The 24,047-nt window shown below is 35.8% G+C and overlaps 1 protein-coding gene across 4 annotated transcripts in view; it reads right to left on the bottom strand.

The window, feature by feature from the left end:
- chrm3a (cholinergic receptor, muscarinic 3a) overlaps positions 1-16,429 on the bottom strand; it is an 84,834-nt gene extending 68,405 nt beyond the window's left edge. For 3 of the 4 annotated variants that reach the window (XM_052580862.1, XM_052580859.1, XM_052580861.1), the window contains exon 1: positions 16,191-16,429. The gene's annotated coding sequence lies outside the window, so the exon portion shown is untranslated. Of the gene's footprint in view, positions 1-8,252; positions 8,293-16,190 lie in introns of all 4 variants that reach the window. The other variant, XM_052580860.1, reaches the window with a different exon arrangement.
- Between the last annotated feature and the right edge of the window lie 7,618 nt (positions 16,430-24,047).

The following is a 24,047-nucleotide window of genomic DNA, read 5'->3' as shown; positions in this document are numbered from 1 at the left end:
ATGTTAGCCATAGTTCTAAGTAGTGCTAATTTCTTGTTGTTAGTTGACAAGCTTTTCTCCCATGACACAAAAGAGACGACAGTAAGGTCAATAAACTAAAAATGCAACAATTTCAACATGCTATATTGATGAGACTAAAAAGTATTTAAAAAATAAAAACTATACAAAAATCATAAAATAAAAAAAAACAAGTGCCATTCAAATTCAGTTGCCATTGAGCCAGTCTGTGTTCTTTGTCATGAGATCTCAACTATTTTGTCTGCAACTGTATTTCCTGAATAAATACACTTACTCAACCGCTGTTGTTTCAATAGAGACACATTATTGCAATTTGAAATTACAATTAGGAATATTACTGTTATAATATTTAGATTTTACCAGTTTTAATTTCTCATGTAGACAGAGAGAGACAACCCTTTAGGACTAGCTGTAAGAGAACTAAATTATTTCGCCAAACAATGATCTTGGGAAATCTGTAGAGCTATATCACCTGTTACCGTGTTTATCAACCCAGTCTTGTTTATAAAACTAAAATGAATTTAAATGAATGCTCTCACTTCTCTTCACATCTTTTTACCAATGACCTTAACGGTAAACTCCTGACCACTCCAGTAATGAGGGTTAACTCACACTGGGGTGTGTGTGTGTCCTTAATAAACTCTAAGTGGATTGGACAGATAGTTGACTCCACGCTGTGACACCTCAGGGGTCATGAAGGGAACCAGAGGAAGGAATGAAGGGGAAAATTTCAGGAAAAACCAAAAGATCCAATAACTGGGAAATCTAATGATTTATGATTCTTGAGGTTGCTGGCAACTAAGAGCTTTTTAAGTCACCTACTGTTTCACATTAACTGCATTAAACTAACCAATCCCCAAATCAAATGTCTAATCAATCAATGTTCAGCCACAAGCTATTGGATCAATATGTCAGTCAATTCCTTTATATTTTGTTCAGAAACATTGCTATTCACATTTTGGATACCAAAGTGAAAACACAAAGGGACTTAAAACCAATTGTTTTATATAACAAAGTGGCATTTAAAGTATTTAGTACAAGCACAAGACTGTACATTTTAACATTTTACAAAATTAGGTTTTTATGAGTAATCAAAGTGTGAAACCAAGTTATTATTTAAAATGAAGACCAAACATATTAAAATTTCTGTGGAACATTATTGTTAACAAAATGAACTACACTGGTGGTTATTCGGACATCTGTAGGAATTTTAGGGGGAGTGAATTGTATTATTACAATTCAAAACAATTATATCTATTCAATGTATTTAAAAATAATTAAATTAATTGATTTCTAGATTAGCAAAGCGGAATTTTCAGCTGACATTACTTGAGTCTTTTCGGTGTCACATGATCCTTTAGAAATAATTATTATAAGCTGATTTGGTGCTTAAGAAACATTTTATTATTGGTGATGAAAAGAGTTCAAAAGAACAGCATTTAATTGAAACAGAAATCTTTGTAACATTATAAAAGTCTTTATTGTCTCTTTTGATCAATGCACCCTTTCTGAATAAAAATAAATAAATAAATAATCTCTCTTCAACAAAAAAAAAAACTTACCACAAACTTTTAAACAGTATGTAATGATATAAATCCACATTCCAGGAAATACATCAACTACACACAAATAATTAAATATTTCTTTACCTTGAGTTCTTTTTTTAATATACGTGTTTGATAAAGTATTTTTCCTCTGATGGACTGAAATCCCAGTCTTGGAGTGATTCGTGAGGTGAAAAAGTGTTTGGATGTTCTTTAGTATTTAAAACATGTAGAGAGAATGTAAATACACAGACATGAGAGTGTTCCATACATGGACAGAGGAACTTGATAGTGTATATAAGAGAGGAAATGGGGCTACTAATGTCAGCTAGGATGATATCTGCTAGACTATATTAAATCCAAGCCAAAGTGCTCAGAGGTAAACAATTTCTGACACTAATTAAAGACTCTGTTCTGACTATATGCCTCACTGAACCTATTAGTGTGTATGTGTGTGTGTGTAGATCTATAGGTATGTGCCTCAATATATGAGCTAAATCAACCATCACTGATGTGGACTTCAGAATATAGACGATAAGAAGCTTCTGTTCTTTATGTCACATAGTTTCACACTAAAAGGTCAAGTTTACGGGGATATAGCTCACCTAATATTAAAACAAAAATCAAGTTCTCAAGTTTAAAAAAGGATTAGAGTAGTGAAAAGTTAAAAAGTGTTTATTGCATCACTGGCTTTAAACGTTAAAACTCTTTTTTGTAAATATACACTATCCCATACAACCAAAGAGCACTGAGATTTCATACCCCATGCAGCACTTCTTGATGCACTCAGTGCCTCACTGAACAGAACAATTTGTTCTTTCGGTCATCACTACACTGTTCTTCTCATTAATTGAATATGGCACATGAGCCAAATGTACCAATTGTATAATTTATTTACGGTGCTTTTGTGACCTTTTTTGAAGCAGGAACTCTTCAAAACTGAGAATTACTAATTTTGTGTTCAATTGAAAGTCATAGAGGTTTTCAACAACATAAAGATGAGTAAATGATGATAACGTTTACCCTTTTGAGTCAGCTGTCCCATTAAGCATGTAATTTCAAGCTTGTTTGGCCATATTAGAAAAATATACAAGTATGTAAACAAAACCAATGCCACAAGCTACAGACGCACAACAAATCTCACAAAGTTCAGTCCCAGAAACTGGCAGTGTCACACTTTTACAAACATACAGTAACTCTACTTTGTATATCAAATCATGCTGATATCCAAAAACTAGCAAACATTTTATAAAAAAAAAAATGCCCTTAATCTGAATATTTAAATGTTTTGAGGAAATAAATAGATAATAAAAAAAAAAAATATTTAGTGCCATCTGTTGAAGCTGAAAACTTTGATATAGAGCTAAATCAATAATGACTTTGAAGGCAGTTTTCTTACCATATAAATGTCATTTCATCATTTGATATTATCACAATGTACCTGCATTACGGTTTCAAGGTCATGGATTAAAAAATAAAAACATGTTGCTAGATACTTCTGGTATGAGAGATAAAAATTGAGCTTTCAGAGCAATGGTTCTGGATAAAGAACAGCTGGTTTAAACCTCAATTTTGGACAAGCTTATCCATTTTAAATTTTACATAGTGGCATGACCATTTTTCACGCTCTTTCTGGCTCATTGAGTCATTTTTCAACTGCTGTCACTTTAAGAAACACCCCTTTATATGTATAATTGGCAAAAGCATTATGCTCAGGTACAAACACACACACACAAGCTTGAAACCAGCAATATGTTTGTACCTCAAAATATCAAGTCCTCTTCTTTGTACTGCAAAATCCTTTATATGGAGTGATTCGTTTCGGTATTAATTTTATAGTGTATAGTCATTGTGAGGCAACATGTTCCCCACTAACACTCCTGAGAACATGCTGCTCTGTGTGGTCTCTGAGAAAAAAAAAAGTTGTGTTGACTCTGGATCGAGTTTAGACAGCAGGACCCTCAAACTAATTAACCGAGCATCTGATCACAGAGGGGACATTGGAAATATGAGACAAATTAAAACAGAGACAAAACAAAAAAGACAAGATACACAGATAAGAAGTGTGTCAGGCAGAGAATAAAAACTGGATATACAGAAAGCAAATGACAAAGAGAGCGAGCGATTGAGAGAGAGAGAGAGAGAGAGAGAGAGAGAATGAGAATGAGCATCAGTCATCGGGTGCAGACAGGTTTGACTTTGATTGACAACTATTAAAGCAGATTCCTTCCTATATCCGACGGGAATGCAAGGAAACATAGAAGCCTTTCTAAAGTGGCCTTTTCCAAAATACACGTCTGTACTCCTACACAGACATGTTGTGTGTGGTCTTGGTAGTTATCTTAAACTGAAAAATACTGAATATATATATATATATATATATATATATATATATATATATATATATAAAATTACAGCAAATAATGTCAGAACTCCCTTGAAACAATATATGTATGTATATATATATATATATATATATATATACACACACACACACACACACAATGCATTACTGTATTAAAAGCAGTGTAGTATGTGTAGTAGAGTATAAGAGAAGAGACTGACTGAGCGAGTGTTATTAAATGCATCTGATCCAGCATTCATTCTTCAGACCAATATCATATTCTCAATAAAACATCAATTTGACTGAACAATAGGCTCGTGCTATCTTTTCATCTGTTAAGAGTAATACCTGCATTTCTTTGCTGCAAAGAAAATATTTACTGGAAAACAAGAAAAATACAGATGCTTCTCAATATATTAGAATGTCAAGGAAAAGTTAATTTATTTCAGTAATTAAACTCAAATTGTGAAACTCATGTATTAAATTAATTTAATGCACACAGACCGAAGTCTTTGGTTCTTTTAATTGTGATGATTTTGACTCACATTTAACAAAAACCCACTAATTCACGATCTCAACAAATTAGAATATTTTATATAACCAGTAAAAATAAAAAAATAAAATGAAAAAAATAGTTGATTGTTGTTCTTCTAGAAAATTTTGTAATTTACTGTACTTGGTAGGGGCTCCTTTCGCTTTAACTACTGCCTCAATTCGGCGTAACATGGAGGTGATTTGTTTGTGGCACTGCTGAGGTGGTGTGAAAGCCCAGGTTTCTTTGACAGTGGCCTTCAGCTCATCTGCTTTGTTTGGTCTCTTGTTCTCATTTTCCTCTTGACAATACCCCATAGATTCTCAATGGGGTTCAGGTCTGGTGAGTTTGCTGGCCAGTCAAGCACACCAACACTATGGTCATTTAACCAACTTTGAATTGAATTGAATTGAATTTATTTAATACATGAGTTTCACAATTTGAGTTGAATTACTGAAATAAATTAACTAACTTTTCCTTGACAAATGATAACAAAATGCAACGTTGTGAAATGCTTTAATGTTATTAATAAGCAAACACTTGTTTACAGCTAAAAATTACAGCAAATTATGTCAGAATAACTCCCTTGAAACAAGCCTTCAAAGTCACTGTAAGGTAATAATTGCACTAAATTGCATCACAGCTGCATTTCCAAAAAGAAAAGCATAATTTTGGGTTTTCTGCAGCATATTTTAAAGCTAACCGTGCTTGCTTAAACCCTCCACCGAGGCCTAGACTAAATCTCTGTGTTGTGTTTTCCTTGCGTAGTCTTGAGGCAGAACGAAAGTCTAATTTGCTGGAGATGGTTGTGGTCTGCTGGAGACAGCACTGAATGAATGGCTCATTAACTCCTGCATAAGCACTCAGCGAGCTTGTGATGGTGGAAAATGAATTTATGCAGTCTTCTGCCAGACATAACATCAAACTCATAGCAAACTGGGGAAAATCATGAGGGGGGAAAAGGGAGGGAGGAAGGAAGCTGGAAAGAAAAAGAGAGGGAAAGAGACTGTAAGTGGAAAGTCTGACCTAGGAGTCTTGCCTCAAATAAGTGACATTCTTAAAAGTTGCTGAAATGTAAGTCACAGATCCCCTGGTCACGCTGTCCAGCATCAACAGCAAAAACGGACCGCTCATTCTTCTTTCGGACAGATGAACCGGCCTGTGGTTCCCCCCATGAGAGGTGTGTGGCGTCATGAGGGAGATGACGTAACCAGAATGAATTTTACAGCACATTAGCTGAAGCAGTGTATGTGTCTGGCCACTAAAGCAAGTTTCTAGCTTAGTTAGCAGCGCTCTGGAGCTGAGCGATGCATTTCGAACATTGGATTTGAGGTTAATTACCTGGCAAATAACATTTAGTCATAGTTGATGGAATAGTTACTTTGGAATTATGTATAATCAATTTTCAAAAACGGTTGAAACAGTGCCTCACTGTCAACAAAAAAGTGCCAAAATATTGGTTTATAATTGTAATTTAATGTTAGACATACTTAAAGCAATTAATGATCAAATATCGTTCGCAGTGCCAGAATGATATAATAATCATGAGAATTCCAATTACAGAATCAGTTTTTATCCTCCAAACTATGTATTAATTCATTGCTGAATTAACTAAAGAGGACGGTTGAAGAAATATTCTTTTTTGAATACTAGTTTGATACTGTTATATAAAGACTTGTAACTTGAACAACCCAATAAAAGTGAAACTTCATACTAAGGCCTCATATTTGTATTCATCAAAACTCTGAAACACCCATTGTGTTATCAAGAATGATACAGTCGATGATAATGTAATGTCGTAAACCTTATTTACAAATTTGTCTTTGAATAAATCTTCCAGTAGTTTAATATCTCAACAGTGATGGCAGGCAAATATCGTACACTTTATATTCAAGAAAACAAATTCGCAATCAGCTTTGACTGTATTTGCATATCTTGATTATTTTCTTCACTATTAAAAATAAATGGCTCAATGAATTGTGAAATATTTTGTGAATTAATCTGAATTTAATTTAGGTTGTTTTCGAGTTCACCGTTTTGCATCCGTCTGCGTTGCAAATTGTATTGTGTCAATTTTTTTTGCAGTGCAAACCGAAACAGCAACTGAATTTTCTACACATTTTTTTTTAATTGACTGAATCGACCTCGACCAATGTAGTGCTGTAACTAACCCTACAACAGAACTCAAAAGTTTAGCAGGGTAAATGAAATGGACAGATGATGTATGACTGGTCTCCAAAGGCAGGCAAAGGTCTGTGAAATGAATGGTGTTGAATTGGGGAGGACTCCCACTGTTCCAACATTATCTGTGTTGATTTGGGGTTATGATGTCTGAACACTTCAATCACTCCATGTTTGTTCATCTCAGTGAGTGGGGGAGGGATGTATAGAGATGGTGACAGCACACGTTAAAATGAAGATTAAGATTGCAGACCAAGGCTAAGATTATGTTAAGAGAGACAGCAGTCCAGCTCTGACTGATTAACTGGAAAGTCATATTTTGTTTTAATGACCTTAATAGATCTTTTACTAATGATGTGGCAGGGAGACAGTCCAGAGGAAATACCTGTACGTGTACTGCATCCAGTATGAACAAATTAGGAATGAACTCTGCTCTTTTTTTGGAACTCTCTGCCAATATAAAAGATCTTACATTCTAAAACTCAGAAATTATCATTTTCTTTTTAAATAATTTAACCCTTTTCCACTAGCGCATGAAAAAAAATATTTTTTTTGTATATATATATATATATATATATATATATATATATATATATATATATATATATATATATATATATATATATATGCCAATGGAAAGCATGACTTTAAAAGGCCCATCATTTTTAGATGTGACACAGGGTCAATTACCCAGGACACAGATTACGTCTCGACTTGGATTAAAAAATTCACAATTCTCAAAATCGTATTTGACAGAATAATCCAGGGCAAAGATTAAGATGTGTCTAGGCAACCAGAACTTCTCATGTTGTGAATCCTTGAGACCTGAAAATTCACCTTGCCAGGGAATATTCTGATGCCGATTTGCCTCTATTGTAAACAGAATCCAAGTGATCCAGACATCCTTTTATTATGATGTGCGCATTCACAGTGTTTCCATGGAAATGTCAAAGGTAGGGATTTGGAATATTTCCAAATTGAAGGACCTGACTCATACTTTATCTATTTGTTGATGTCCCTAAATATAATTTAGGGTGCATTAATTATATCTGCTAAAACCATGGCTTCTCATATGTTAATAATCAGCCATGGAAGACCCAAGGTCATCATCCTTCATGAGCTGCTTTTTTCCTTCCTCCAAGCAAAACTACAAGAAGAAAAGTGACATCAGGAAGAAAAAAAAAGATTAATTGCTCTCCTGACCACAAACAAGCTGAAACAGGCTTGATATTACCATCCTGAAAAATGCCATCAATATACAAATATATTAATAAATAATGACAAATCATTAAAAGTTCATGAACAGAGCATAATAGTAGTGTCTTCTGACTGCTAAATTTGAATCCCAGAAGCATAATTATGATCGCAGAAGGGGATGAAAGAAAGAAAAGAACAAAAGAAATCATCACATAAATAGCAAATGCATAAAATATTTAAATAATGGACAGAGAGATGAATATAAGGCTAAGTTCAGAAAACAAACCCAATCTACTGTTTAATGCATACTGTGCTAAATAATGACTACTGTTTTTTAATTAAACATAATGCATATTGCAACAATAAACAGTTCAAACAGTTAGTATACACTGTAATCACATAACCTCATTACTTGCAAGATCAAATGTCCACTTACCACTTTTAATAGCAACTATAGTGAAAAGTGACATGAAAGGCTGTTGAAAGAAAAAGAAAATCAAAAAATTTTTTTATTTGGTCCCTCTATATAAATAAATATGTATAAATTAATAAATTATTAAAATAATTCTGCCATGGGCAATTTTCCATACTATCATGAAATATTAGACTTTTTTTTTTTCTTCTTGCAAACATTTTTTTTTTTTTTTTTTATCAGAACACACGCCTAATTTTCCACAGCCTTCACTGGAGAAAAATGCTTTTTTGGAACAAAATGATGTTGAGTAAATAATTTTTGGGTGAATTATCCCTGTAACTTAACAAAACAGTTTTGAGGTTTTACCCTGACAAAATAAATATTTATTAACGCCTAGTTTAATGAAGAACGTTGCATTGGTGCATTGGCTCCACCGACAATCAACAGGATTTGGAGAGCCGGAAAATTAGTTTACAGCTCTGTGACAAAGCTGTTAAAATTGAACACAACAAGAGAAAGCAAACCAGACCTTCCACAGTTGGTGGCAACACACAGTGTAGTTTAAGGGCACACAAAATGACTATACCCATACAGAAGGAAACCACTCAGCATGCTACAAATTCTCACTAGAGCGATTGCTAACAAAAGAATAGCTTTGATTTTGTGCTCAACTTGTTATTCAAAACAAAATGTATTTGCGTTAGACAGGTAAAAGTAGAGAAAAAGATGTCAATGTAATGTTTTCCGAAGAAGGGAGCAACCAAATGATACTTGCTCTGAGGTGACATCTATTGAAAAAGGTAAGACCTCCACAAAAACGCTCCAGTTCACAGAAACGACACCTTGTCAATGTTCATTCCTTTATTCACTAGGCATTTTTCCCCAAGGGTCCCCTGTGGAGGCCTTCTTGGTGAAGTCTTTCATGTTTTCTAGAGTGTTCCTGCACCTCACAGCCTTGCGCAGTGAGGGGGCGGGGGTCACTTTCTCTGTCGGGCTGCTTACAAAGCTTGGTTTACTCTTGGGAGCCCTCAGGGATATAGCACTACAGTCCGAACAGTAAATAATATATTAGAAGCAAATTCTGTCAATTTCATCTTAATTCCAATGTTGGCTGGTCTGCCTCTGCCTCTGCCATGCAAGATTCAGCCTAGACACGAGTTACTTATATAATATGTCACATATCGAAAGTATATTGGTGCTGTGGGCTTCTATTTAGAGCAAGTGCACTTTGTTGCAATCTTATTTGAAGGGAAGTTGTAAATAATTCTCCTGCTGCACAATGGCGTCTGAGTTGTTGAGATGTCTGAAGTAATTACAGCATATTTATAATGGACAATACACGCCTGGACCTCGTCTCACTTTGCTTTGTTTGCGTTTTTGGAGGCTTCTGAATGTCAACTTAGACTTGGGTGCTCTATTCCTATAAGGCGAGCAGCTTACTAACCAAATTTTCCATCGATTGTTGGTTATACAATGGATGAGTTCTGAAAGCTCTGCCAATGCAAGTCCTGTTTCCAATTTGAATGGCTCCCGCTACTCTTTTCTGTGGGAGAACAATGATCAGGTTGGACTTTTTCTGTGGTTGGCTCTTATGGCTTTGGCAGTGAACAATGACCTCCAATGAGCTCTTTCTAATTCACACTAAAGAACTACCAAACCACACAAATTCAAAGACGCAGCAAGATACCAATTTTGTCCATGGTGCTTGTGCAACCGAGATTTTTTCTGTAGTGTGGATAAAGCTGCTATCACTAATGTTTGCTGAATAAAATGCTTTACACGTCTTACACATCTGCAAATATAGACTAAAGTATCTTACATAAAGTTGGTTGATGAATGAGAGCTTACATGCTGACAGCATTTCAAGCATTTCCATTGTGGTATCGGTAAATGATGCTGCATCAATGCCATTAGGCATCAGTATGCATTGAAGTTTATAGCAGCCATTACAACTAGCACACAATGACAACAACAAACAACCTGTTATAAACTGTGTTATAATAATTATACTAGCTTTTCTGCAGTACAGTATTACAAAGTACTGAGTAATTAAGAGTGTCAAGAGTTTCTATTTAAAATGTGTTTATATCACTAAGCATTGTAGCCAATCAAAGACATAAATGTGTGAATAAAATGGTCAATCAGAGGCATTTAAAACAACTTAATACCACTCGAAACATTGTTCTGCTCGCTTCCTTTCAGTATGACCAACGAAGTGTGAACAGTATATAAATAACTGGAGTTTTTTCAAGGGTGAGCTTGTGCTGAACTAAAGTGACTGACAGCTTCAGAGATTATAAAATGGGAGCTCTCTTTGATCGCTATCTGTTTTTGACAAATTCAAGGTTTAGGAAGTGATAACCTTATTTAATTTTTAATAGATAATACAAATAATTAATTAGTATTACTGTGACTGTTTTGTGCTATTCACCTTTGCTAAAATATGTTACTTCGTACACTCTTCATATCACAGTCATGCCATCCCACCTGAAAAAAATACTGTAGTAATTTCTAGTAAATACTATAGTATATTTGAACCACTATAGTAAAGTGTATGATACTGTATATATTATAGTATTTACAACACTTTGTTAATGAATGCCACAGCATACTGTATTATTAAGTAAACTGATAAATTGTAATAAAAACTGTAGTATACTTTATTTTTTATCTACAGTAAACTGGAGTATATCGTAGTATAATATACCCTATAGTTGTAGATAACATAGTAGTACAGTATTGGGTAAAGTAATTTGTTTATATTACTATAATTGTTACAACAAATTAATTAACGTACTTTACTATATCATGGTTCAAAAACACTGTAGTATTTACTATAAATTACTATAGTATTTTTTCATGTGTGAAGAAAACAGAAAATGTACTTGCAATTGCTGTCCTGCCACAAAACGTGAGACCAAGATGTGTTTTAGATCAAACCATATAATCATTAGTGAATGCAACGTGAATGCATCTGTCAATGGTGATATATTTTCCTAAATAAAATGATCCTGCCTGAAGAATTGTGTGAAAACCTTTATCTGATTTTACACATCCACAGGAAAGAAAATTTAGTGTTTTCCTACATTTCAGTGTGGATGAGAAAGTTTTCGAAAATTCTTAAAAACGCTAGTTTGGATGGAAGGTGTTTTGAAACGAAAATGCAGTTTTCAAATGTATCTAGTGTACCCTAAAACATTCAAGTGGAGTCATGTCTTGGGAAATAGAAAGAATTTAGTAACAAGAGTCAGAAGGTGCAACATTCCCTGCCATAAATGATTTGGTCTGAATTATAAAAAATGAACAGTAGCTACTACCAAGAACCAAATACTATAAAAAAAAATTTTTTTTTAAATTTAAAAACTAGGATGTTTATATAAGACAAATTATAGACACTGCGTAAAACTTAAATCACAGACTAAAGAAAGACCCCTACTAACAACAGGCCCTCAGGGTGGTCAATCATTGTGTCTACAGAAGCAGCTTGATTGACAACCCTGATTGATTGTTTTTGTGTTAGCTTGACCACTTGTGTAATAAAACCTTTAAAAACACTGCAGATTAATTCTGAAGCCACTTTACTTTTCTTCTGTCATTCAGTGCTATTTTTACTGTAAATAGACTTTAAATTAAAAGCCTTTATTTACTATGTCAACTATAAATTCAGCGTCCACATTCACTTTGTATAGAAGAAAATCATCTTAGGTGGAAGATGAAGAGCTACCATTGGATGAGAGTCACATAGCTTATGACTGGATCATGTCTGGATTACATTTGTCAGAAGAACACTTAATAAGGGATTATAAACCAGCAATCTAGAGTGCTAATGGGGATTGTGTCAGGGTAACTGCCTCAGTACCGCTATAAGCTACACATTGGTATAACCGAGTTCACCCATTCAATGCATAAATCCAAACTTGTTACACAGGAGAATGATAGACTTTGAAAACACGTGAACTCATCTTCCTTGGGTTGTGAACTCAATTTCTGACAAAGGTCAAATCAATAATATTTGGTGACACAGGTGGAAGATATTACCTCCCAAGGATAATAATGACTTGCATTGCATTGCGAATTGCATCACTGTTCAATGAAGTCCAACCAAGTTCTCTCTGGCAATGAAAAACAGAGACATCTTGATCTCAGATGACTAAATTAAACCAATGCATCAAAGAAAACTGGTCTCTTATCAATGAGCTGTCTTAAAGGCTTTTAAAGCAGTGCAATACAGCATATTCTGGGGAGTCACATACATGAGGAAGTTGAAAATGGAAAAGATAGGCTTCAAATAAATGAATTTGTTTCCATGTGCAATGATCCACTACTAAGAATGATAAAGTGAAACACAAATATTAAATGGTACTCAGAAGTTATGTAACAGCAAATGTCTTCAACCAAGTTAGCACTGCAGGGTACTAACTAAATCCAAATCAAGGGTAAGTCTGTCCAAACTCATTGGTCCAGGTGCTTTGGATATTTATCACAGGGATCTGACCATGAAAACACACTAGGTGCTGCAATGAGTGATAGACTACAAACTGAAGTTTTCATATAGCCTTCAGGCTAGATAGTGGAACAGATATTCACAGCCAGAAGCAACATATAGATAGATTGAGTCCATTTATTTCCGTAATTCTACCAGCCACCCAAACACAGCACTGGACAGGCTTTTGTAAACATAATTATCCCTGTATTCTTGGAAATGTCTTTAAAGCATGATAGACATCTAGTCACATTCCAAGGTGAGGACATGTAGTCCAGCTTGGCAGTGTTTGCTTCAGGCACCACATTCAGCCATTTGACATTGGGGAGGTCTGAGAAGACTACGGAAGCCAAGATAGGTCAAACAAGCACTGCTACAATGGAATACCAAATGTGTTTGGTTTTGTTTTATTGCACATCAATGTGACCCTGACTGGTCTTGTCACACCTTGATTGATTTAATCCATTAATTTACGTCATTCCGCCTGAAGACTTTCACAAAGGATAATGGCATTCGACTAACATAACCATTCAATTAACACATTAGGCTAATCAACAATATTTCGATCCATTTAAAAAACTTTTAGCGCTGTAGAGTTGACCATTTTGACTTCCCTCTAGACAAAAAAAAATAATAATAAAATCGTGATGCTGACATTGTTTTTCTTGTGTGATGTTCTTTAGAGGTGTATCTTTTAATAGCCTTAGCAGACTAGTGAAGCATACACACATTGCAAAATCATTTTAAAATTATGTTTGCCTAATGATAACAAGTTAATGAGGCATGACTGACAGGAGAAAAGACAGGTGGGTACTTTATGGATGTGGATGTTTGTTCTTCCTGTGTTACATTTAACGGTTTCAGAAGTTTTTAAAGAAAAAGCACGTAGGTGGACAGACAGACAGACAGACAGACAGACACACAGATAGATAGATAGATAGATAGATAGATAGATAGATAGATAGATAGATAGATAGATAGATAGATAGATAGATAGATAGATAGATAGATAGATAGATAGATAGATAGATAGATAGATAGATAGATAGATAGATAGATCTAACACAATACCTCATGAGGCTGTAAAAGCATGTTGTGCAGCATACGTGTGTGAGAAAGAAAGTTACCAACAGGAAAGATAATGTATGTGTGTGTGTGTTGTTGTTGTTGTATGTATGTATGGAGCGAGTGTATGAGCGTGTGGAGGTTATGAGACTGAGGAGAGACAGAAAGTACAAAGAAAAGAAAAGAATGAGGAAAAACTGACTTTGTAAGAAAGACAGGGCGGCCTAAATTTTCAAGGATCACTTCACTTAGAAGGTGTTTTAAATCCTTTCATATAAGGACATAGCGCACTCCACCGCATCTTTCTTCCCTCCTTCCTTTAATCTGATCCTCCGGCAAATTCTCTCACGCAGACATAGACACACACAATCTGAAACTCTTTTTCCAAAGACAGGAATGGACACTGTGTTCTTTGCTGCCATGTCCACACTATTAAGGGCCAAACAGTGCAGATAAGACCTAATGCATTAAACATGAGCTGCTCTTATAACTATTTGACACGAGCACGCCGTCTGTCTGTGGACACCTGTGAGTTAAAAGGACTGGCCGAATCAAAATGCATTAAACATTTTGTGCCCTTTGGTTATTGGCCCTTGCATTATTGAATGAAAGGCTCTTCTGTAAAACAATGTCAAAAGTGATTACCTTATAAAATACTAGCTGAATCTTATTATATATTTAGGGGAGACCTGGGCTTGTCACACTTGGAATTATTCATAAATGTCAAATATTTTTATAGGATAAGTTGTTATGTGTTTCATGGTGTACTTTCACACAGTTAACTAATTACAAATTATGCATGCATGCATGCAAAAAAAGTATATATATTTATATGTGTGTGTGTTCAATACATACAATTTATACACTATGCATAATGGCACATTACTTGTTGATAGTGCAGACTAACTCTAGAGGGGGAATACATTGATTGACATCTCATTGACTGACATATCATTAATGTCGGAACATTTCTTGACTACACCCCCACCCTCCGTTTCCATCAGTTTCATCGTCTTAAAGATTCCGACCTGTGCGCAAAGTCGCGTGCGAACTTTCACAACATTTAAGGGATGTTTCCGATTCAGTTCACCCTGTCACGCTTTCGGATTTCCCGAAATAAACAAAATATCTGCGGATGAGCACTTCTGGCACACTGGTTATTATAACACATCACTCATCGCTTCTCCCCCGCGAGATGGTTCATCAGAACACAGTTGCGCGTGCTCTGCTCACCATTAAGGCAAATCACAATAAAGGTCGCAAAATAGTCAAAATCTGTCTCTCAATTAATTAAACATCTACATACGCTTTAAACACTGAAACAATCGTCGTGCGTCAATCAATAATTTAGCTAAGGTTTTGCACAGTGCTGCGCGAAATAAAAATAAAAAAATTCCTAACAAAGTTATATAGCCTACTCAACGGAAAAAGATGCAATGTGAAAAGAAAGTAAGATAGGCTTATATGCTATTTCATATTTCTATATTTATTAAATATATAAAGCACACAGGATAACATGGTGCTCATCATCATCATTGCTAATGTTATACTTTGATATAGCTTACTATATTCATTTACCAAAGTAGCAAAATACTTCATATAAAAATAATGGTTATAGTACGATGCCTCTGTTTGCTGCTTTAAATGTATTTGTGTACTGAAACTGTTTTACATGCAGTCTTTCATAAGCTGTACATGCATGTGTTGAAAATAAACACCTTCTTCGTCGCTAAATCTGTAGGATTTTTGAAGGTTCGATTTCAATTGATTGCATGCAAATATCTACTTTATTCAGCGGTCATGTTGCTCCGTGTTCAGTACAGTTCTGTCAGTTGACAAACGATTCAGTGCGCCAGTGAGTCGAACAAATGATTCACACCGTTATGCGAACCCGCTTGATCGGTTCATTAAAAGAACCGATTCAAAAGATCCATTCGCGATTAGGGCATCGCTAGCTCCGAGTCCAAACAGCGGACAGCAAACACGGGGCAAGATTTGATTTGTGTAATACTTGCAGAGAAATATTTTAGAAAGCAGTCCGCTATTTTATCAGCAAGATGGTTTTATCTACTGAAAAGACTCGTTAATTAAAAAATAATAATAAAACCCTTCCATTAGCCTACTAAGAAATGTTAAATGGCTTGCAATACGATAAACTACCCTACGCTATTTTTGTAAACAATAAGGAAAGATTATATTCGAATTGATTATATAGCCTATTATGAAATAAATTCAGTCAATTCCAGAAAGATATTCTAACAGTGTGATTAAATTGCACAATTGTAAGTTCCCTGAAACATTATTGAAACTGTAAAATACTACAACACCTTTACTGTGCATGCAGAGCTTAATTTATTAATTATTTACGCTATTAATTTAATGTAATTCTTAACGTTATTAACACTGCTTACCTTATTAGCTAGAGTTCACTGAAAGGTAAAGATGCTCAGAGGAAATAACTTGTTCTTGCCACTCCTCTGCATTTTGGTAGATCCACTAAAAGCGCGTTGTTCCTCCCCAGGAATGCACGGCTTGTCCTTGAGCGTCCGTTGCGGTCTGGATATTTGAGTGTCGGTTCCCCGTATCGCCCTGGTCACTAATTGCCAGGCCACTGGAATCTCCCGGAGCGCACGAGAGGAAGGCTTCTCCCTGCGCGTGAGCGTGATTGGCTAGAGTGTCTGTGACGCACCAGCAGGTGGCAGAGCGTTCATATATAAGAGCCATTCAGAACGCCCCAACACGTTCACAAACTGCACAGTGCTTTTAAAGATGACTGTCTGCAAAAAAAATACAATTTTAGCTTTATCAACAGCAATGATATCTTGGATATATATGACAACCTTTCCCTTTTATGTAAAAAGTATAAATAAAAAGTAAATATTTTGGACACACACACAATTAATCAAACTGCAAAAATAGGGAACATACAAAATATTGTTTTGGCCAAGATAACATTTAGATTACATTTAAAACAATGATATCATTAAAAATATGTGGCAATATATTTTACAATACATACATACATGCAAACGCACACACACACACACACACACACACACACACACACACACACACACACACACACACGCACACACACACACACACACACACAAGTCTTTCATTCTTTAACTGATTTGTCAAACCAGCACATTCCTATAATTATGCTCTATTTATTTATTTATTTTCATCTCAGGCTTAGACCAGCCTTTTTTAAAAAGAGATTTTAAATTAGTTTGTTTCTGATCTCTCATTCGCATTATGAAAAATAAGAACTAATTACCCTGCATACTCAAAGAACAGCTGTAAAAGGGTGGTTTTAATGATGCCCAATTAAATGAATGTTCCACTGTTTGTCTTTTGTATTCAGAGCATGTTGGAGATTAGAAACACATGGATCCCTGCAGTTTAAGTAGTGTTAAATGTAATGTTTACACGAATGTGCAGCTGGCTTATCCCTGATTTAATGTGAATAAATATGCCTAGAAGGAAATTGAATGCAAAAAGAGCTTATAGAGAAGGTAATGGCTTATTGTGATTAGTTTACTATGGGGTATTACACTGTTTGAAGTGATCCCTTCCATAAACCATAAAAATGTTAGACTGAACTCCCAAATAAAACCAGGAGCTGTAATTATATTTCTTTGAATATACCATTTTATGCATTTTCTATTTGTTATTTGTGAGTCGGTGATACTGAACAAACCTGTCCAAGGCACAATGTTTTTATTAATTTCAGAAAGTGAACGTCTGGATATCTGGATCGCAGATAAAGATTCAAAGTCAATTCCACTGTCTACAATTCTAATCATTATTCACCTCAGGGAGAAATCCAAAGGAAAAGTTGGAGGAAGAGGGGTGTGAGCAGAGCAACAATGTGCAGAAAAAGTAGAAACAGAACAGACTTTGGGATTATTGACAAGAGAAGAAGTAGAAAGGAAGAAAATCAAACTCAAAAGTCAGACTGTGATAACTGTATATCAGTGTCCTCTTTCTTTCCATGTCTAGCTCTTTGGGACTAATTATGTCAGAAACCGATGCCTTTCCAGGAAATTGAATGTCTTTTCACCTACAGCTTGGCAAACTCTGTTGTCATAAATGACTTACAGTGTCATTGCAAGTCCATATCAACAAACGCTTTCCCTGACAACTTAACCACCAGACCATCTCCACAGTGAAAGGCTGATCTACATATAAAACAGATCACCACCTGTATACCCACGCTGTCATTAAAGCTAGTAAAACACAGATGCACCCTAAAGATAGTTTCAATTAATTAGGCTGTAGATCATCGTGTCTGGCTCAATACATCAGGAGTAGCCATGGAAGGAGGGCTTAGTAGAAACAAACTACTATACAAACTTCCTGCTAGTCCTACTACTACATGATTGGCTCCTGTTTCACTCACAAATAAAAGGAGTGTCTTCATTGGCTGCAAGTGATGCCCTATTCCGGTTGCCCTTCCATTTAGTCTTGATATATATAGTAGGTGTTTCAGGTTATCTTTTGCTTTTTATTATTCCTGTAGCTCAACCAGTGGATCATGGAACTGTGTGAAGTTTATGCATTTGATTTGCTGGAGCACAAAATATACTGTGATCAAGTGTGTAACTTGAATGCCCTGCCACTTTGGATAAAATAGTCTGTCAAATGCACACATGCAATTTGCATGTAAATGCTTTTCTCACAAAACCACTAATGGAAGTAAAAAATACAAGAGATATAATTAAACTGACAGACCTACAGCATAAACAGACCACACACACACACACACACACACACACAAAAAATAAGTTGGTAATGCAGTGAGAAATTGTAAACATTTTAACATTTGAAATAAGTGAAAAAAAGTGTCCTCCAAGAGAAAGTTCAAATTCATGCATATTTAATACTATTTATAATTATCATAATAATAAAATGTAAGTAATAATAATGCTAAAACTTAAAAAGATTAAGTGCATCATCATGTATATTCATATTGTCATATCTCCACTAAATATTTGGGTATATTACTATTTATATTGTCAATGATCACAAATAATTAAAAGTCAAATATGTGATATGATATACAGTGTCCTTAAAATCAGATTTTCAATGCATTCTAAATTATTGTCACTGTATTGAAAATGATTGTGCTCACAGAAGGGTAAAAGCCACTGACTTGCAATGGTAAATCTGTATGTGCCACTGAATAGAATTTCTTCAAAATGAACGATGGAAGTGCTCCGCTTTGATCTGCAATTATTTTACTTGCAATAGCTTTCTCTTTTCTCTACATCTTTCGCTTAGCATGAAGATTTTTTCTTTTTTATTACCGTAAAAAAAGAAGATTTTCTCCTTGAACTCAGGCTGCGTCAGAGTACAGCAGAAAAGTTATTTGATGAAGTGTTCTCAATCACAGAGGAAATAATCAGAATGATTATTGACCAGAATCTCTCATATACTGAAATGATAGAAATGCTATTATTAGAATGAGCTATTACTCCTGCGGTCACTTACACTGTCTGTATGGTTGATTGGTGCAAATCCTGCCTGATTTCATATTATTCAAGGCAGTCTGAATTATAATGGTCTCACAAGCTATTTACAAGAGTCCCACACTCACATTATGTTTAGCGAAATCAATCATCTTAAACGTGTCCATTTGCCTGTCTCTCTCCTGCCTCCCACAAGCTGCTCCTGGCCTTGTTGTCAATGGTTTAATCAACAATAATTTGATCATAGACTGTTTTCATCATGAACTATTGAATTAAGGTGTACATTATCACTTGCATCTGTAGGAAAGATATCTAAAGCAAAGAAAAAACCATGGAGAGAATTAAATTAGCTTCTCTGTCTGTGACTTTTTGGACATTGTGTGCAGAGATGGGCCAATTGTGATTCAGATCAGTGAAACTGAAATTATTGATGATTTTAATTGAACTCCAATAAAATATTCACAGCAAATTACATACTTTGCATTCAAACCCATAGTGTGCTTTAATACAGTCTGAATTGGAGACCATTAAACTTTTTTTAATGCAGCAGCCCATCAAGAGCAGTTGTATATGAAATAGTTAATTCTGAAGTACATGGGAGATAGATGGTTTTGTAATTTTCTTGCTAGGAAATTCTCAGTGGTTATTGCAAATGCATTGCATCTGCTTAACAGATGTTTGATAGAGTCATCTCCATTTTCTGAAGTCACCTACATGAACAAACACGTGCACATGGATGCACAAATGTGAAGACTTGCATGCGTATGCATATATTTGCGGCCCCACAAACACAGGCATAATCAGAGACAAACTCAAGTCCCTATAATTACCTGCTCCATCTCAGAGTCTCTCTAGAATATCAAGGAGATCCAGCTGCATCAACACGGACTCACTGCATTGGACTATGGGTAATGGTCCAGGATAATGGTTCATTTTTCTCATGTAGTGGCATTTTGAGACTCTAAGGAATTAACTCCCGGATCACATTCACCTTTTGCCATCAGTTAAATTTTTCTCACTTGTGCACTCCGGAAATTCAATTAAACTGAAAATGGATGAATTGTCATAATGGGAAAATATTTGCGTTTTTAATCTAAATTTTGCTCCACGTCTTGAAAGAGAGAAAAAAAAAAACCTGAATTCGCATTAACTTCAAAAGTATCTCTGCAGTGTGCCATTAATTTGCCTGAATTCTGGTAAAGACATCCAGGAAGGATCATGCAGAAGGAAGCTGAAGGTCTTGTTTGGACAGAAGATGTTAAAGCAGAGGACAAGCTGTGAGCAGGTGGATATATGTGTGCTTGTATGAATGCATGTGTGTGTGCGCGAACGCTTTGTCCTGTCTTACCTTCCCGGGCACACATCTGGGTTTGTGTGTTGTTCTCATATTAGTATTCTGTAAAGGCATTGGCGTATTGCAAGAGCAGACTAATTCTCTTTGTAATGGAGAATAAGGCATAGCTGATGGAGTGGGAGAGGCCTCTGATCTGATTAATGTCTCAAAGAGCCCCTTTTGCTATCATGATGATGCTGTTTTCGTATGGTCAGAGTCTTCATATAAAGAAGTAACAGATGAGACCGAAATTAATATAATAGAAAGGAAGATTGGTGAAGAACAGTAGGTCAGTCACAGGTAGAACAATCTCTTAAATTACCATGACAACAGAAAGCGTTATTATTAGATTGGGAATTTGGTCAAACTTAAAATATAGACACATCAACGACTGTATGTGGACGGATGGATTTGAGCAACCTGAATAAGTGATCCTGAATAGCACATCTTCTTTCAGTCGATGTTGACCAAAGTTGACTGTATATTATCTTGATTATTTCAAGGAGAATTTCCAAATATCAGCTGGTTGATTTGATTCAATTTTATATATATATGTTTAACTATTTTACCAAAGATTTGACAGCTGGATTGGCGCGACTAACCAATCAGAATTCACCTTTCGCAAAGACCCGCCCTCCTTCATTACTGTTGCTACAGTATGTCCAACAAGCCACGCGGCTATCACACCACACATCATCTTCTCATGCAGTGAAAAACACATCGTGGAGCTAAGAGAAAACAATTCGTTTTATAGTGTTTTGGCACTCTCATCTTTGCAAATGAAACCTAGGCCCCAGATTTGTGGTTAGCACGATCCTATTTGATTACACTGAACACGCTGCTGTTGTCTTTCTGTGTGGTTTCCACCCAGGCAAGATTTAATTGCAATCAGGGTTTGTTTTGCAGGGTAGGGAGTCAGAAACTAAACCCTTTGTTCCACTCTGTTTTGCCCAGAGCTGAACACTGCTACTGAAGTGTGTCTGCATGAGAGAGACAGAGAGATTGTGTCACTGTATATTTTAGCATATCACGCTGACGATAATAAATAAACATACTGCAAATGGTTAAGAGCCTCTATTCTATATAGATTTCTATAACAGCTAGCATATGAAGTGTTATATAAAAGAACAATGATGCTCCAAAAACTGCAAATGCACAAAAATATCTTGCTTTTATCCAGTCACCATCTGATACGCACTGAATGAGATCAGAAGCAGTCACAGGCTCTCCACAGGCTTTATTTTTTATAACAAAGAAATGATTCCCATAGCACAAACCTACAAAAGGATTGTGACTCTGGTGCCGAAGATCTCTATTTATATGGAAATAGTCAGGAAGACATTACCGTCATCACTGACACATCAGCTGCAAACCAAAACAAGAAAATAATTGGATTGGCTGCAAACGCTTGGTGCTATTTGAACTTTTGAGGCAATAAAGATTAGAACAGGCCAAGCTTTAAAAAAAAAAATCAAGCCCGAAATGTTATCAAGTAAAGTTAATTGAATCTAAAAAGGAAGAATCCATATCGGAAATGATATCTTTGAATGTAAAATGTTTATAAATGTCCTGTGGACCCACCTGCAAACTCCAAAATTACTGTCACTTTCAGTGGTGTGATATCCGTGGACAGATCTGGGTTTTACGCTTACTGTATGTGCCAAGACAGGTTTTTGACAGATGGAGCGTTCAGAGCATCACTTCAGGTGCCAGTGCCTCCATGCACACAAACTGGGACACACAGTGGTCTCAAACTGAGGTTGAGATGAAGCAGCCCTTTTATTTGTCTCACAGCTGTTAGAAAAATACATAATCAGGGCATTTGGTTTGCACATACACAGACCACCCCTTCTAAAATACCAGCTTAGACCACCATGAATATCATTCCAGTCCAGACTGGTCTACAGCTGGTCTTCCATCTTCAGTTTGACAGCTTGTGTAATATCTCAAAATGTAATATCTGCTAAAAAGTAAATCTAAAACAAAATAAGGGTCAAACACAGGTAAATGTATGTCGATGTAACCACAAATACTGAAAACTCCATGCTCTGTTGCCTTTTCACATCAAAATCCACTGGCATATTTGTTTAGAACTGTTTAGAACTGTTTGCTCTCATAAATGGTGCTTCATCTGTGTATATTTCTCTCCTGATTCAGATGAGACAACTTTTTCATCAGAGAAAGAAATATACAAGATATTATTTGATGGACTGGAATTGTGAGGATTACTTGCGGATTATTGTAATGTTTTTAGCAGCTGTTAGGACTCTCACTCTGACGGCACCCATTCACTGCAGAGGAACCCATGGTGACTCTCACTCTGACGGCACCCATTCACTGCAGAGTATCCATTGGTGACTCTCACTCTGACGGCACCCATTCACTGCAGAGTATCCATTGGTGACTCTCACTCTGACAGCACCCATTCACTGCAGAGTATCCATTGGTGACTCTCACTCTGACGGCACCCATTCACTGCAGAGTATCCATTGGTGACTCTCACTCTGACGGCACCCATTCACTGCAGAGTATCCATTGGTGAGCAAGTGATGTACTGCTAAATTTATCCAAATCTTTACAGACGAAGAAACAAACTCGTCAACATCTTGGATAATTTTTAGGTGAAATATTCCTAAAAGTGTTTATTTCCTTCTGCGACCTTTTGTACAATCACTTAACCACAGCAAACCTTTATGAATAAATAACCATTTCAATTACTACCTCACTGGATGGGAAGATAGAAAAGGTCAACGGTGGACACTATCAAAGCAATCAATGATACTGAAATGTATACAAGCATTTAAAGACTTGCTAATATCACTGCTTGCACACACACAATCAAACACTCCCATTGTGTGTCCTGGCATCAAGAATCACTTGTTTCAGCCCAAAGGAAACATTTACCCACGTAATTAGTGTATCTAATCAACTTGTTTTTCAGACTTGAGAAATAAACAGCTGTTTGCATTGGCAGCGAATGGGCATAAATATTTAAAAAATGAGAGACATTTGCTACTCTGACCATTATAGTTGCTTCTTGATTTACAGTTATTAAGCAATACGTTTTCCAAAACAGATTTAGGTCAGGAAATTAGTCCGAACCACTTCCTGAAATTGTCTACACATTTAAAATCTGATCTCATAAACCATCTGAATATCCCAAATTGCAGTTTATCATTTCGACTGTGGTTGACCGTGACAAACAGCGTTTAGTGGTAAACCAAGACACCTCTGATATTTGGTTGCTGATCTCATAAACCATCTGAATATCCCAAATTGCAGTTTATCATTTCGACTGTGGTTGACCGTGACAAACAGCGTTTAGTGGTAAACCAAGACACCTCTGATATTTGGTTGCGGGAGGGAAGCTGCTGAGCTTGAATAGGTTATAATCATGATGTGCTAAATATAAATTCCTAATAAAGACGAATTGGCTCGCTGACTGGTGTTTGTTTTCTGAT

This window comes from Carassius gibelio, chromosome B17, assembly GCF_023724105.1.
Source record: "Carassius gibelio isolate Cgi1373 ecotype wild population from Czech Republic chromosome B17, carGib1.2-hapl.c, whole genome shotgun sequence".
In the NCBI taxonomy this organism is placed as follows: domain Eukaryota; kingdom Metazoa; phylum Chordata; class Actinopteri; order Cypriniformes; family Cyprinidae; genus Carassius; species Carassius gibelio.
Note: the sequence above shows the minus strand (reverse complement) of the source record. Positions and strands in the feature narration are given on the sequence as shown.